Source organism: Schistocerca serialis, chromosome 4, assembly GCF_023864345.2.
Source record: "Schistocerca serialis cubense isolate TAMUIC-IGC-003099 chromosome 4, iqSchSeri2.2, whole genome shotgun sequence".
Classification (NCBI taxonomy): Eukaryota; Metazoa; Arthropoda; class Insecta; order Orthoptera; family Acrididae; genus Schistocerca; species Schistocerca serialis.
Window position 1 is genome coordinate 222,639,575 of NC_064641.1, and position 17,944 is coordinate 222,657,518.

Genomic DNA, 17,944 nt, shown 5'->3' on the forward strand with positions numbered 1-17,944 from the left:
TGGCAATGATACAGTGGATAACAGTCATTCTGGTAATTGTAACATTTTGAACATTTTCTGTCAATCATACATGGAGAATTAACAATGTACGAAAAGATAGATTGCTACTTACCATAAATAAGACACTTTAAGTTGCAGACAGGCACGATTAAAAGGCACTTAATACAAAGCTTTTGGCCACAGCCGTCATAAGCAAAAGAGAAACACATACCATTCATACAAACAAGCTTTTGCTGATGAAGGTTGTGGCTAAAAGTATTGTGTAAGTGTCTTTTAATCGTACCTGTCTGCAGCTTAACATGTCTTCTTTAAATAAGTAGCAATCTATCTTTTCCTACATTGTTGATAATCCTATAAGGAGTTTCCATTGCTTGATACATGGAGAACTGTTACTTAACGTTCCACAGGGGTCATGAATCATGTTCACAGTAACAACCTCATGTGCTTGTCTGGCTCTTCTTCTTCATTGGGGATTTCTGTTGATATCACATCATGGATTTCATTCAGCTTTATCTTCTGAATCAACCATATTAGAATATGTTCTAGTGGCAATCCGTGTTTCTGTCACTCCACCGAATACATACAGCAGTGTGTCTCACTGAGCACATAATACTACACAAAGAAATCCATAAGTGACTCCAGTTTTTGTTTGAGGACTCTCACAGAGATGTCATGGTGATCGCTGGGTGACTGGCCAGAGAATAGCTCATGCCAGATTTCTATCCACTGTGCATTGCATGTGAATGTGATGAACAAATCTGTTGTGCCATAAAGGCAAACAGACAACATGGCATCTTGAGTGTATTCAAGCATTTGTTGCAGGCTTCTGATGCACGCTGCTGGGAGAATCATCATTTGGCCAATGTTCTGTGCATTTCCATCAGCATTGATGGCATCTTGAAGGTGAATATATTTTTCAGAACAGAGTTTTTCCTGGCTCAATCTGATGAACGTCCATTGCTCAGTTTCAACTTTGACATACATATCAACAGCATATTGATGTAATAGTCACCAACATTTGATTGTTCTCATTTTCACAAGCCATCGATCAATATGACTAACAGTTGACTGAATTGACTTTCTTGTTCATTTCAGCGCTTGTAAACTAATTTTTGTGTCAGTGACATGAATTAATCTTATCACAAAAAATATAGATTTGCTATTGAGCTGTAAACAGATTTATCATCAATTGATCAGGAAATAATAACCATCTTTACCTTACCAATATACAGTATGATGGAATACTTTAAGCAAGATGGCGCCGATAGAGAAAGTACGTGTAGGTTCAGCTCCCAGTTATGAAGATAAAAGTAATAGTAATTGTAAATTGTGTATCAGAAAAGTTCGTAAAGGAATACAGTGTAGAACCTGCAAGTACTGGTTTCATGAAAATTGCTGCAAGATCAACTTAAAACTCGTAACTGATGACTATTTGTGGACCTGTGAGCCGTGCATAGCTGCCGCGTGTGAAAGTAAATTTTCAAACATTATCAAAAATAAGGACGAAATAATCAGAATGCTACAAACCGATATTGAAGTGCTAGAAGTGAAATACGCTGTCCTCCAAGACCGATATACAGCTCTACAAAACGGTAGTGCTTCGACAGTGTGTGTAGATCAGTGTTATGTACGTCGTGAAAACGTAGCCGTCGACGACGCCACATTTATATACAAGCAAGGAAACCCACAAGTGAATAAAGAAGCCTCAACAGCGGACAAAGTTCAGTGCTTGATAAACAGTGATAATTCAAATAACAAAAACAGTGCATCTAAAATTGTAGTAGACGGCAACACGTGTACACAAAACACGAGTGGTTGCGTAAGAAGAAGTTCCGATCGCGTACGTAAACAAACACAACGGAAAAATAACGTAAAAATATTTGGAGACAGTCATGCTCGCAATATTTCGACATGCATGTCGAACTCTGCTCAAGATGGTTCGTGTATACCAGCAATTGTTAAACCAGGTGCAAAATTCGTGAATGTGGTAGAAGACATACACACAGAATGTGCTAAATTCACGGAAAAATACTGTGTTGCGATAATCGCAGGATCAAACGATGTTTATTGCAACGAGGCCAGCACTTTCATTAAAAAGCTACTCGTATTGCTGCAGTTATTACAGCATACAAACATAATACTAACAACTGTGCCCACGAGATATGACCTGGCAGACGTCTTGTGTGAACAGAGAAATTCGCCTAACGAATAGTAAACTGAAACACTTTTGCACTAAGTTTACGAATGTGACACTACTGGATACAGACAGGTATGAGAGACACTGCTTCACAAAGCATGGACTACATCTAAATCAGTTTGGCAAAAATAAACTAGCAGCAGACATTGGAAAAGCTTTTCATGAAATAATAGGCCTAAACAATAACGATCATGAAAGCAGACCAGTCATAGCCCTAACTAACGAGGGAAACTAGTGAGCTGGGCCAACTCTAGCAGGATTTGGTCCAGTAACAAAACTCTGCAACAAGTAATTAATACACAAACGAAAGTTCACTCAAACAGCAATACAATTAAAGACAAACAAAAGTTAACCGTGTTTCATCAGAACGTAAGAGGCCTATACTGCAAGCTAGATCAGTTCACAGCAAATATAGAAGACACAAAAGGTATAAACAGTGCCCACATTCTGTGTCTAACACAACACCACATCACTGCTGGTATTGAAGTGGACCCTATTCCCAACAATGTTTTGGCAACGTCTTATTGCAGGAACTATATGGACAAAGGAGGAGTAGCTGTATATGTAAAAAACAATGTCTTGTTCACGGCAATAGATGTACAAAGATTCTGCTTTGAGCTACATTTTGAAGTATGTGCTATAGAGGTGCCAGACACTGTCTCCAGATTAACAGTTGTGGCAGTTTACAGGGCACCATCTGGAAATTTTAAAGTGTTTGTTAAACAATTAGATACTCTTTTGTTGTACTTAAGTAGAAAAAATAGGGGCATGGTAGTTGTTGGGGATTTTAACATAGATTTCTTGGTTGATTCTCCCTGCAAGGTGGAGTTTGAAAATCTCATGTGCACGTACAACCTTGTTCCCGTGGTTAGCTCGCCCACCAGAACCACAACCTCTTCCAGTACTCTCATTGATAACGTTTTTGTTGATCAGAGTAAAGTCAACCATATTAATATTGAAATGGTTATAAATGGTCTGTCTGACCATGACGGACAACGAGTTACTTTCAACAGCTTGGGAATTCCTCTGAGTGACACCTCACTTAGATGGAAAACAGTAAGGAAAATAAGTGAGGAAGCTATTCAAACGTTCAGATCATGTCTTCAGCATACTGACTGGTCACCTGTTTATCTAGCAGAAACTGCTAATTCAAAATACAATTTATTCACAAATGAGATAGCAGGTATCTTTGAAAGTGTATTTCCAAAAAAGTCATACAGAGTCCAACCTGCAAGGGCTGCAAAAAAACCATGGCTCACTAAGGGCATCATAGCTTCCTGTCAGAGAAAAAGACAACTCTACATAGCATCAAAGACTTCTAACAACCCTGCTCAGCTAAAACATTATAAACTCTACTGTAAAATTCTTGCCAAAGTAATTAAAAACTCTAAAAGTATGTGTATAGCATCTGAAATTACTAATTCTGAAAATAAAATTAAAACAGTCTGGAATGTGATAAAGAGAGAAACAGGGACTGTAAACTACACCAAAGACAAAAATATTGTTTTAACTGTTGACAACTCAGAGATAACTAATAGTGAGGAAATTGCTGAAATCTTTAACCAACATTTTTTAACTGTCCCAACACAGATAGGTTGCCATGGTTCTGTAGATAAAGCTGCCCGTATAATGAAAAATAATTTTCCAGAGCCTTTCAGTCAAATAAGTGTGCTTTCCATTACTGCCAATGAAATCAAAAAAATCATACAGTCTTTGAAAAATAAACATTCTGCTGGTATCGACGAAATTTCAAGCAAGCTGTTGAAGGCTTGCTGTAGTGAAGTGACAGAAGTTTTGTCTCACATCTGCAACACATCCATGCAACAAGGAGTGTTTCCAGATAGAATGAAATACTCTGTTGTCAGGCCCCTGTACAAAGCAGGGGATGCTACAAATGTGTCAAACTATCGCCCTATCTCTCTATTAACAACATTTTCAAAAGTCCTAGAAAAAGCTCTGTACAACAGGATTGTGGCACACCTTGGTGACCTGAACAACATTAACAGTCAGCAGTTTGGTTTTCAAAAGGGAGTTTCAATAGATACGCAATTTTCTCATTCACAAATGATGTTCTAGAGTCTATAAACAGCAAGAGGCTGCCAATTGGTGTCTTATGCGACCTATCAAAGGCGTTCGACTGTGTAGATCACCAGATACTCTTCAAGAAGGCCTGTCATTATGGAATTACAGGACCTGTAGGGAACTGGTTAAAATCGTACCTTGAAAATAGGAAACAGAAGATTAATCTAGATGTTTCAGATAGTGTATCACAATATACAGTGGACTCTGAGTTGGGAATTGTGCAGCACGGAGTGCCACAGGGATCAGTGCTTGGGCCCTTGCTGTTCCTCATATATGTTAATGACCTGCCTTTATCCATCAATAAGAAGTGTAAATTTACAATGTTCGCTGATGATACGAGCATTGTGGTGGATAATGTGTCAGCTACTGACTTAGAATCCGAGGTCAATGATATCCTTAAAGAAGTTCTGGGTTGGTTTAGTATTAACTCCCTTTCAATAAACCTGAAAAAAACCAATTTTATCCAGTTCCAGACAACCCACAAAAACCCAAAAGAAATAGTTATCACACAGAATGATCAGATGATAAAGTAAGTGTACTTATCAAAATTCCTAGGCGCATACGTGGACAGTAGGCTGAATTGGGAACATCACGTTCTACAAACACTAAAACGGCTGACGTCGGCAACATTTGCTTTACGAATTTTGTCACGCTTCAATGACATTACCATCTCAAAGTCAGCTTACTTTGGCTATTTTCATTCAGTCATGTGTTCTGGCATCATCTTCTGGGGCAATACACCTGCCGCAAAGAAAATCCTCACAGCACAAAAAAGAGCAATAAGAATCATTTGTGGTGTACCCCCATGAACCTCATGTCGAAAACGACTTGAAATACTGACAGCAACATCTCAGTACATATATTCACTGATGTGCTTCATAATAAATAACCCCACTCTATATGAAACAAATTGCCTACATCATGAACATAACACCAGAAGAAAAGAGGATTTCCACTGTGAGTTAAAGAACTTGACACTTATTCAGAAAGGGGTAAAGTACGCTGGAACAAAAATTTTCAATTCCCTACCCAACAGCATCAAAAGTATAAGGAGTAGTACATCAGTATTTAAACGTAGCTTGAGAAATTATTTACTTGAGACCTCACTTTATTCACTAGAGGAATTCTTTCAGAGAAATAAGTAAAACCCAGATTGGAAAGATGTTTTTAAATTTTTTGACACTGTTTACTGTTAAACTAATGTAATAATGCCCTAATGTAAAAATTCCTGTTTTTCTCGTTTCCATTTTTGAGTCACTTTTAAACCCAAAGTGGGGAGTTTTGATTACTGTTCAAGGTTAAAATAGATGCAATAATGCCCTAAATATGAAACTGCTATCTTCACATTTATGTTGACTAGTTTTTAAGCTAATAAGTGACTTTTGTGCACTGTTATTAATACTATAACAATGTCTTTATTCTATGTATTTTATTATGTACATTGACACGTTCCACATCTGAGTGACTTGCTCACATGTACAGATCTATGGAACAAGTATATAAATAAATAAATAAATAAAATAAATAAATGCATCATATAATATGCGTTTCCTACACATTCTGCAGCTGATCATCCTGTTCATGTAGAACAATGTGATGTGATTCCGTATTTTCACCAATAATGACTTAATCAATTGTTGGTGCTTTGTGTGTTCTCCTGCAGATGTCTTATCATCTCTGATTACGAGTTTGTGATTATCAGATGGCATGCAGTTCAATGCGCTTTTGAGCAAAGGAATAAATTCATTGTGTTGATGAAAAAAGTTTGCAGTTGTTTCACAATTGATACTTTCACCACACTGTTGTTTGCACAATGCTGATCTAATTCTGGTGGTGAATTGCGCATGAAATAAATCTGCAGAAATTTATAGTCTGCATCCCACAGTGGCAATAGTGAACCTGCTTGATGATATATCTGACCTTGAATCTATAGAGCTAAAAGTATAATCTAATAATGATAATATATATAATACAAAATGATGATAATATAAATGTCGAATAACCATGTTGTGTGGAAATATCAAATTATGTGAATGTGTGTTGTATCAAATGGTGCGAAAATTCCAGAAAGAAATTTTTACTTGGCAGTGGATAGTGTGCTTATATGAAACTTCCTGGCAGATTAAAACTGGTGCCAGACCGAGACTCAAACTCGGGATATTTTCCTTTCATGGGCAAGTGCACTGCTGAAGGTAGGAGATGAGGCACTAGTGGAAATAGGGCTCTGGGAAGGGGCATGAGTCACGCTTGGATAGCTCAGCCCATAGAGCACTTGCTCACGAAAGACAAAGGTCCTGAGTTTGAGTCTCAGTCATGCACACAGTTTTAAACTGCCAGGAAGTTTTGTTGTGAAAGATGATTGTGTTGAAATTGCCTTGAGAGTGGGCAAGAAATAGTCCAGAAACACTTTTGTTACACAAAATTATGTTATTTGGAAGAAACTGTTATATTTCTGGATTTATTTTAAGATATCTGTGGAATGTGTTCCTGTTGCATAAACCAATGAGCGCAATGGCTGTGGTGGTGAGACCAATGGTTCCAATTGGATTTTGCCACTTGTGCAACACAATCCAGGAGTTTCATATCTGTATTTCAGTGCCTTATAATATGGGCACATAACGACCATCAATCCATTAGCAACAGATTGGTCTGCACTATAATCAATCAACACACCGTAGTAGAATGCAGCTCAATGAGTATTCAATGCAACATTTGTTTGTCTTCTTGCATGATTATTCAAATTCATTTCCACACATAGCAGTGAAGTATACCAGGATATAAATAAAATAACTGTTTGTTGACAGATCGGAATACAACACAAAAGTAAAATGAATGTAAACTTATTTTAATTTAGGTTGGAAAGTGCTTTTCCAAATCTCCCAGAACTTTTTTTCAGTTCAAAACATTCTAACTGAATTATTTTCATTCCGGTAGCATAATGAACAAGCCAAGAAAAGAATCAAACAAATATTTTGTTCCTGCCATCAGTTATGGTTGAGAGTTATACAAAAATTACGATTTTTGCACTTTGTCTGAATTTTCTGACTTCACTTTGTGATTGTCCCAATTTTTTTCTGAAAACTTTTCCAGGACATAACAAACAAATCAAAACAAAAAAAGAATTCCACATATCCATCATGAGTTACGATTTTGAGTTCATGTAAAAATCCCACAGAAAAAAGCATTTTCATGTTTTCTGGATTTTATGGTTTTTTTTCTGGGCAACTTTTTCAATTTATCTTTCCTTAAAAACCAGACACATACTATTATCAACATTTCAAAAAATAAATTAGCCAAATGGGTCCAGCTGTTCTTAACTGATGTGCTTACCAACAAACAGCATTAATTTTTATTTATATAGAAGATAGATCAATTTATTGAGTTGCAAACAGTCTCAACAAAAAGACTGTAAACAACTAATCTTTCAGCCATTAAGGTACACTAGGTCTCTTCATCACATTCACGTGCAATGCACAGTGGATAGAAAGAAATTTGACAAGAGTTATTCCCTGTCCAATCACCATCGATCGCATGACATCACTGCAAGAGCATTCAAAAAACAATTGAAAGCACTGATGGATTTCATTGTGAAGTATCATGTGTTCAGTGAGACACACTGCTGTATGTATCCAATGGAGCAGCAGAAACATTGATTGTCATTCACACATATTCTAATTTGGTTGCTTCAGAAGGTAAGACTGAATGAAATCCATGATGTGCTATTAGCAAAAATTTTCTCTCGAGAAAATGATCCATACTTGCAAGAGGTTGTTACCATGGCCTTTGTGGAACATTAAATAACAATTATCCATGTATCAAACAATGAAAACTCCACGTAGGAATATCAACAATGTAGGAAAAGATAAATTGCTACTTACTGCAAAGAAGACACATTAAACTGTAGACAGGCACAACTAAAAGACACTTACACAAAGCTTTCAGCCATCAGCAAAAGAGAAACAGAGAAACACACATCATTCATACACCTCATGCACACGTCACCGCCAACCACTCCGGCAGCTCAGGCCAGAATTCTGACACACTGTATGCTCAGTAGCACTCTTTCCTTTTCATAATATTGTCATTATTCCAACCTGGATTTTCCACTGTTGGATGAATTCCTTAGCTGTAATGAATAATATCTCCTTACTATGCTTAAATCTATTTTTTGCCCTATGTGGCAAATGCATCATTCTTTGTTTATGTACAGCATAATTTAAACTCAAATTTATGCATATATGTATAATTCTAGTGAAATAATGTGTGGTAGGTTATATGTTGAACTATTCGTTAGTTTCTGTTATTCATATGAAAAGTTCAATATGCTTAAGTACTAAACAATAATTTTTGAAAATCTGAGCCATTCTATATCCAGTGGTCTATTCACAAATGGATCCATGGAATGTGAAATAAATAAATAAGCAGTCGAGTAATAGTTTATTGTTTTAATGCAGTGTACATATTAAGTACACATAATTTCCTACTTCTTTTAAGTTATGCTTTGACTTGTTCCACATCCTTGAAAGTTCTCCTCCTCGATGGAATACAATGAGTGACTAAACGATTGCATTCCATTTCTTGATGGCAACACAGTTCTTCCTTGTGGTAGTGGAAACTACCTTTGCTTTCTTTTGATAAATGTTTCTTATTTATTTGTTACATTTTTGTATGTACTATAGTCACGGTTCAGCACTGCAGGCAATATTCAATAGAAAGGATAGCTGCTGAACTGATTGTTGCTCTGATCAAAAATGGTATAACAGGAATGTGATAACCACGAGATAAAACATTCATCTAATAAAAATTTCAATAACAATTTAAAATTCTCATCGACACATGTGGATGGCTGACTACTAAATTTAAAAAATTGGGAAGAAGAGAGCTACTGGTACTCTGATGTGATTTGAACCCATAGGGTATACGAAAATCAGAATTAGTGATGAAATAAAATAATTCTCAAATTAAAAGTGGAACAATAAAAGGATTATATAAAATTGCTTTGCAGAAATACATGATTGTGTGACCACCAAATAAAATAGAGAGCCACCCATTTTTATGTCTGTTAAAATCTACATGTTAATAACTTGGGAAGGATTCTCCATACATCACAAAATTTTAAAAGCAGTGCTACACTCATATAACAATTACCCAAGCCTTTCAAGGTGTTGCCTTCAGCATACAAATCATGTTTAAGTTCAAATATTCAATTGTGGTCATTTCATTCCCGTGTATCTATGACAGTACCCCCACAAATGCCATCAGTAAATTGCTAGGGAATGTCATATAACATCTATGTACGTTCCTCACAAGCACATATAAAAAACAAATGCTGTTTGCTGGAGACACATACATAGATTCTTTAAATAATAGCAATAATTATTTGCATTATGCTGACTTACTATTATCACATAAACTCAGAACCTACAAGAATTACTGTAGAAACACAGACATGCATTGACCACATTCTCACAAAATAACAAAGGAGAACATAAACATAACCACAGCAGAAAATGATATATCTGACCACAGGACCCTTGCTATGGTAATTGATGTAGGGAATGTAACTATAAATAAAAGTGATACATTTATGTATAAAAGAACATTCAATTATAATAAACTTAAGAGTGCATTAGGCAATGAAAAATGGGAACCAGTTTACAGTGCAACAAATGTGAATGATAAATGGGAAAATATCTATAAACTATTCAATTAAATGTTTAATGTTGTATAGTAAAACAAGTAAACGAAGTTGTTAATCACAAAGTTGAGCATTTCCCTCCAGGAATCATTGAACTGAGAGAGAATGTGAAAGACTGTTATGTACTGTTTAGATATACTGTACTAAATTACAATACTATGTAACAAAATACAAACTGCTCAGAAAAAATTGAAAGATTCCTTGACTAACCTTGAAGCTCAGAAATATGCCTATCGAATAAGCAAGTCAACATGTGTTAGTAAAACCGTCTGAAAAATAATGTATAAAGAATGTGGGAAACAGCAATCTCATGAACACACCAGCACAACATTAAAAGAAAATGACAGTACAACAAATGACACAAAAGAAGTGAGTGAGAAATTCATACAGGTGTTTAATACAATCAGCACAAAAAAACACATGACTGGGCACCCAATTTAAATGTTACAAAAAGTAGCCAATCTTTTTTCATCCATGGCATTACTGAGAGGGACCTCCTCGCAGTCATTTCAAAACTTCAAGCTAAAATTTCTTGTGGCTGGAACGATATTTCATCTATGCTGCTAAAGGAATGCAGAAGAGAATTAGTAAAGCCTCTGACACACCTAATAAATATCTCACTTTGCCACAGAGAATTCGCTGATTTTTTTGAAAATCACTGAAATCCTACCAGTGTATAAGAATGAAATAAAAACTGACATGAAAAACTATAGGCCAATATCAGAGCTTGGAAAATTATTACAGACAGTAATATTAAATCAATTTGAGGCATATTTTGTCAAACATAATCTATTTAACAACATACTACATGGTTCTAGAAAAGGAAGATCTACTGTAACAGCAGTAGCAATTTTTATACATGAAATATTAAAGACACTAGATAAAAGAGACAAGGTAATAGGCACCTTCCTGGGCATGAATAAAACTTTTGATAGTGTGAATCATACAACTTTACTGCATAGATTAGAAGCAATTGGGATGAAGAGTAGCCTTACAACTATTTACTTGCTATTTGAAAAAAAAGGAAACAGTGTGTCAAACTAACTTATAAAAGGAATGAACAGTTGGTAACAACCAAATCAACCCACAAGATACTTCAATGTGGTGTGCCCAAGGAAGTATATTGGGACCTTTTCTGTTTCTTGTGTATGTAGATGATCGAAGTGAACCCCAAAACTGCAAGGTTGTAAGCTACGCTGATGACACATCTTTTGTCAGCTGGGGCCATGATACGCAAACTACTACAATCAGTAGTGAAATCAATTGTAATTTTCTGTCAAGTTATCTTACTGCAAATAATCTACTCATAAATAAAGAGAAGACAGTGACAATGCAATTTATGCTTAGCTATAATGATAACATAAATAGGACTCTATCTAGACCTCCATTGGCCCTTAGCTACACAAACAAACACAAACTTTTGGGAAAAACTGCTGATGAACACGTCATGGAAAGAACATATAGACCATGTTTGTAAGAAAATCAGTACAAACATTTATCTGCTAATAAGGGCCTCAGCCTTCCTAGACCATGACAGCTTGAAACAAATATACTTCAGAGTGATACATCCACATCTTCAGAATGGTATTGTGATATGGGATAGAGCACCAGCTGACTACACAGACGGCAGAAAGAGCGGCAGCCAAGGTAAACAATAAAGAGCCGTGTAGAGAAAGCTTAAGAAAATATAAAATACTAACTATCTGTTCCATGTACATCTTGCAGGCAATAACTTTTATGTAACAAATTCCAGAATATAATGTAACAAACAGTAATATACATAGGTATAATATATGAGGAAGGGAAAATTTTCACAGAACTGCAAGTAAGAAAAAAAAAGGGCTGCAGACCACAGTCTACATACAATAGGAACTATCTTTTTATAACAGACATCCATCTGACCTGACAACAGCTAACTGTAAACACTTTAAAGAATAAACCAAACATTTATTAACAGAGAAAAACTGTTATTCAGTAACAGATTTCAAGTTGCAATATTGCTTTGTAAAACAGCGTATATAGTATAAGTTTGTTTTTGCAACACAAAAATGATAATTTCCGATCTTCACACACTACATCAATGCATGCATTTAAATTTCAAGTTGTAAAGTCTTTCTGTAAAACAGTGTACATAGCATAAGTCTGTTTTTGCAACAATGAAAGATATTTTCTGACCTTCACAATTTATATCAGTATGTGCACTTATGTATGTTTACTCAACCCTGTGCCCTCATTGCTACAGATTCCAACATGTCCTAGCGTCCAGCAGAACTTCACTTATTTGCCCCTGCTTTTTGCAGAGTGAAAATTATATCCTAGACGTATTGTTCAAGTTTCTTTGCTTCATACACTCTCTTGACAGTCTATGAGTGGTAAAGACAGCATTTATATGGACAAAACCCATCATGTGAGCAATGAGCATAAACCTCAGCATCAGAGATACTGACTTCTCTTGGTAGGCTAGACCTACGGATGTTCTATGAGAAGGCAACAGAACAGTCAACTAAATCCTCTAGCTTGGGGCCATCAGTGTTAATGACAGTGTCTTCAAAATGTTTCTTTAAAATGCTTCAGAATGTATGCTGGTATAGAAAACTTGAATTATTTAATTTGTTATGCAAATGCAATTTGAAATATATTCTGGGCCTCTTGACGAATCAAAATGCCTGCGTCTTTCAACACTGTGGGAGGATGTAATATCTATTATGTTATTCTAGTATGAACGGTTTTGCTGAGAAGTCTAATGGCTTTGTGACTTTTAAGTAGATGACAAACATTTGTGGGGGTACTGTCATAGATATGTGGAAGTGGAATGACCACATTTAAATATTTAACTTAATGTGATTCGTGTGCTGAATGCAGCACACTGAATAACTAGGTTAACAGCTGAACGAGTGTATCACTGCTTTTAAAATTTTGTGATGTTCAAAAATCCTTCCCGTTTTATTAACATGCAGATTTTAATACAAATTAGAATGTATGCCCCTTTCTTGTACTTTATTCATTGGTCACACAGCCACAACTATCTGCAAAGCAGTTTCATATACTCCTATTTTATTGTTACACTCTTAATTTGAAAATTATATTATTTCATCACTAACCCTGTTTTTCATGTGCCCTATTGTTTCAACTCACACCAGAGAACCAGTAGCCCTCTTCTTCCAAATTTTTTTAAGTTTAGTTACCCACCATCTATATGTGTCTGCTGGGAAAAATGTGCTCATATACTTTTGCATTTAGCATTTTCTTAAATGCAATAACAGAACTATACCTTAACCAAAAGAAACGCTCCCACACCATAACACCACCGCTTATATACTTCACTGTTGGCAGTACACATGATAGCAGGTAACACTCTCCAGGCATTCACCAAACTCAAACCCTTCCATTGAATTTCCATAGCATATAGCGTGATTCATCACTCCAAATTACTTATTTCCCGTCATCCACTTTACACCACCTCAAGCACTGCTTTGCACTGATACAGAAATGTGTGGCTTATAAGAAGGTGCTCATCCATTGTATCCTAACCCCACAGGCACAGTCATTGTGCTATCTGGACTACAGGTAGCACTTTGAAACTCATGAGTGATTCTTTCTGCTGATTTGTGAATTTTTACTATCACCCTTTGTAATGCTTGACAGTACCTTTCCATCAGTACATGAGATCTGCCTGTCCTTGGGTTAGCTGTCATCAATCTTTCACATTTGCAGTTTACAATCATATCACCAACCATTGACATGGGCAGTTTTGGAAGGGTTGAAATATCTCTGATAGACTTTTTATTCAGGTGACATCCCATGACTATTTCATGTTCAAAGTCACTGAGCTTTCATGAACGAGCCTTTCTGCTGTTATTGCTTCTCTACTGACAACACAATACTCCCTGCCTTCTTTTATACTGGTGGGTCCAACTTCATTACACCTAGTAGTCAATTTGGTATAACATAGGGATGTCCAGATACTTTTGATCATATAGTGAACTAAGTCAGTCTACCCAGTTGTGAATTGCATGGAAGGATGCCAAAATTATTGAAATATACACAAAAAATAGTGTCCTTCAAAGCATATTAAGTATCATCCTCTTCACTGTTCTATGACTTTTCAATTACAGGCAACAGTTAAGAGTCCTTAGGACTGGTGAGAAAGGACAGATTGTATATTTTCAACAGCTAAAACGGAGTGTGTCCATTTTAATGACTATGAACTACATTTTAACGGCACCACTTTCCTTCATTGTGAATCAGTCTTGTTCCTGGGATTCATATTTGACAAAAGGGTATCACACTTGCAAAACTTGAAAATAAAAGTATTAGAAACTTTCAGTATTATTACGTACCTGGATGGGAGGATCTATGGTGCACACAGCTTTTGTCTATTGCATTTTGGCTAAATGTGTATACAACATCTGTAATTCAGCTCCTACATGTAATGCTGGATTCAGTACACCATGCAAGCTGACAGACTAGTGACAGAGGTTTGTAGGACAAGTCATATTCCATGCACCTATGTTGAAGCTGATGAGCTGTGCCTAAGCATCCAAAAGTGGCACCTCATCATGCAAGATTCCTTGAGAACTATATCAGCTAGACAAGACAAAGTGCCCACCACCATTGCTCCAAGCAGAGAAGCTGTTCCTTAGCTGCTTACAAGTCCTAAAGCCATTAGGATTATTGGCAAAACTGTTCATGCTAGAATAGCATAACAGACATTACGGTCCTCCTATAGTGTTGAAAGAAGCAGGCATCTTGGTAAATCAAGAGGCCAGAATATATTTTAAATTACAGTTATAAAACAAGTTAAATCATTCAAGTTTTGTATACTGTGCATAGAACAAGAACAGATTGGACATGATGGCAATGATATCAGCCTGGCAATATACACTATCATAAAGCAGCATCTGTGAGGTAATGGTTTGGGGATAATAAACTTACTAAATTGCAATTACCATTTTGTAGAAACATTTTAAAACCCTCTCAGGCGCAGTTATCTGTTAAAACTTCCCCTATAAACTTTGCCTTAATTTCATCTAATCTATAAGATCTTTTCTTTATGTAATCCATTTTGGGTTAGGTAGAGTATTCAGGTTTGAATACTGTTTGGGGATGGACATTGTTGCCCAAGGAACATGGCTTTCATAGCGGAGAGGTTCTGTGCTCTTTTCAACTATAAAGGCAACAACACTGTAACCTGCTCTGATAGCCTCCATTAATAGAGTGCACGTCTACCAAACCATATGAAGCCTGCCATAAGAGATAGCTCTAGTTCCCTTAGACAGGTATAAAAGGTACACTGACCTCGGAAATAGCCCCCACCCCCACCCCCTCCCAAATGATTGGAAAAGAGCACAGGTAGTCTCAGTCTTCAAGAAGGGTCGTCGAGCAGATGCGCAAAACTATAGGCCTATATCTCTGACATTGATCTGTTGTAGAATTTTAGAACATGTTTTTTGCTCACATATCATGTCATTTCTGGAAACCCAGAATCTACTCTGTAGGAATAAACATGGATTCTGGAAACAGCGATCGTGTGAGACCCCACTCGCTTTATTTGTTCATGAGACCCAGAAAATATTAGATACAGGCTCCCAGGTAGATGCCATTTTCCTTGACTTCCGGAAGGCATTCGATACAGTTCCGGACTGTCGCCTGATAAACAAAGTAAGAGCCTATGGAATATCAGACCAGCTGTGTGGCTGGATTGAAGAGTTTTTAGCAAACAGAACACAGCATGTTGTTCTCAATGGAGAGATGCCTACAGATGTTAAAGTAACCTATGGCGTGCCACAGGGGAGTGTTATGGGACCATTGCTTTTCACAATATATATAAATGACCTAGTAGAGTGTCAGAACTTCCTTGCGGCTTTTAGCGGACGATGCTGCAGTATACAGAGAAGTTGCAGCATTAGAAAATTGCAGTGAAGTGCAGGAAGATCTGCAGCGGGTAGGCACTTGGTGCAGGGAGTGGCAACTGACCCTTAACATAGACAAATGTAATGTATTGCGAATACATAGAAAGAATGATCCTTTATTGTATGATTATATGATAGCGGAACAAACACTGGTAGCAGTTACTTTTGTAAAATATCTGGGAGTATGCGTACGGAATTAATTGTTGGTAATGTGGGTGCCATGTTGAGATTCATTGGGAGAGTGCTTAGAAAATGTAGTCTATCAACAAAGGAGGTGGCTTACAAACCACTCGTTCGACCTATACTTGAGTATTCCTCATCAGTGTGGGATCCGTAACAGGTCAAGTTGACAGAGGAGATAGAGAAGATCCAAAGAAGAGCGGCGCGTTTCGTCACAGGGTTATTTGGTAAGCATGATAGCGTTACGGAGATGTTTAGCAAACTCAAGTGGCAGATTCTGCAAGAGAGGTGCTCTGCATCACGGTGTAGCTTGCTGTCCAGGTTTCTAGAGGGTGCGTTTCTGGATGAGGTATTGAATATATTGCTTCCCCCTAGTTATACCTCCCGAGGAGATCACGCATGTAAAATTAGAGAGATTCGAGCATGCACGGAGGCTTTCTAGCAGTCATTCTTCCCGTGAACCATATGCGACTGGAACAGGAAAGATAGGTAATGACAGTGGCACGTAAAGTGCCCTCTGCCACACACCGTTGGGTGGCTTGCGGAGTATAAATGTAGATGTAGATGTAGACATAGAAACTGCTATCTCTCAAAATCTTTAACACACCAACTTACAAACACCAGCATGAATACGAAACCCTTTTACAATAATTTAAAATACAACTGAAATAAATTGTTAGGATTCTGCCAAAAGACACCTTAAGAAGTATCCTATGTTTATTGGTGGTGACTAGTTCCAGATATTATGTTCACTTGCAAACCATCTGTCTTGTAAGCACTTAAAATTCAGTCAAAATATGCATGCTTAGAAATAGCCACAGCACACAATCCAGAATGACAATGCAGTTAGTTCAACATGTAATAAACAAATTATGCTGAACAGTACAGAATGAATGTATATTTTGATGGCATTTTAATTACTTACAAAGAGGGATGGTTTGAAAATGGAAATAATGCTCATAACTAGTCAACCAGAAATAAATAAAGGACTCTTCTTATGGCAACTTTTGATAAAGTTCCAACCATTTATTTCATAAAGGAACAATCGCTGACCTATTTCAACTGTAGCATGCTGGAGGTCCATAAAATAAAACTGATTCATTGACTTTCATAGATTTTATGTCGAGACTACTTTTGAATCTTAACATTAATTAACATTACATTAAACCATTTCTAATGCCGCCAGCCAGCTTGGACACATTAAAAAAAAAGTTAGTCCTGCAAACAGCGTGCTATTGTATCAGTTAATTACTTCCATATTTTCTCCGGTACCAGTAAGCAAAACTTAATGTTTGTCTCTTAATCCTCAGAATGGTAGGGTAGTGCTACTCCTTTATCCCCTACTTACCATACATTCACAGTCTTACTTCCTCCTAGGTCCTCAATACATTGTTCTGAGTTTCAGAAAAGACTCCTTTTATCAAAAATTTTGAAATTGGATACATTGGTCACTTGGTAAAGCTTCCTTAAAGATTGTCCAAATTTGAAATTATGTCTTGTCACTAATTGTGTGTCAGCTACACAAATCTATGTGAGTACAAGTGCCTTTCAATTTCCCAGCCACAACATAGTGGACCAATTTGGTTTGTTGTGTTCTTCTACACTTTATGTAATTATGTTTGGAACACACTCCTTTTGTGTAAAAAAAAAAAAAAAAAAAAATTATTTAACTGTAAACTCAGTTCATATCTGACATAATTAAAGCTGATGTAAATATTTATACTCAGATCATGTATAGAAAATCCCGCATCCTTAAAGGTATATAATGAGGTACCAACCTCTACCTATTCATTAGTAATATACAATACCAGTAATACTAATAAGCAATTAATTTTCAGTTTTAAATTTTTCATTGCAATTGCTAATGATAGCAGT

General features: G+C 36.5%; 1 protein-coding gene across 1 annotated transcript in view; it reads right to left on the bottom strand.

The window, feature by feature from the left end:
• Nucleotides 1-17,944, bottom strand: part of LOC126474357 (multidrug resistance protein 2-like) — a 202,212-nt gene that overhangs the window by 159,568 nt on the left and 24,700 nt on the right. The window lies entirely within an intron of this gene.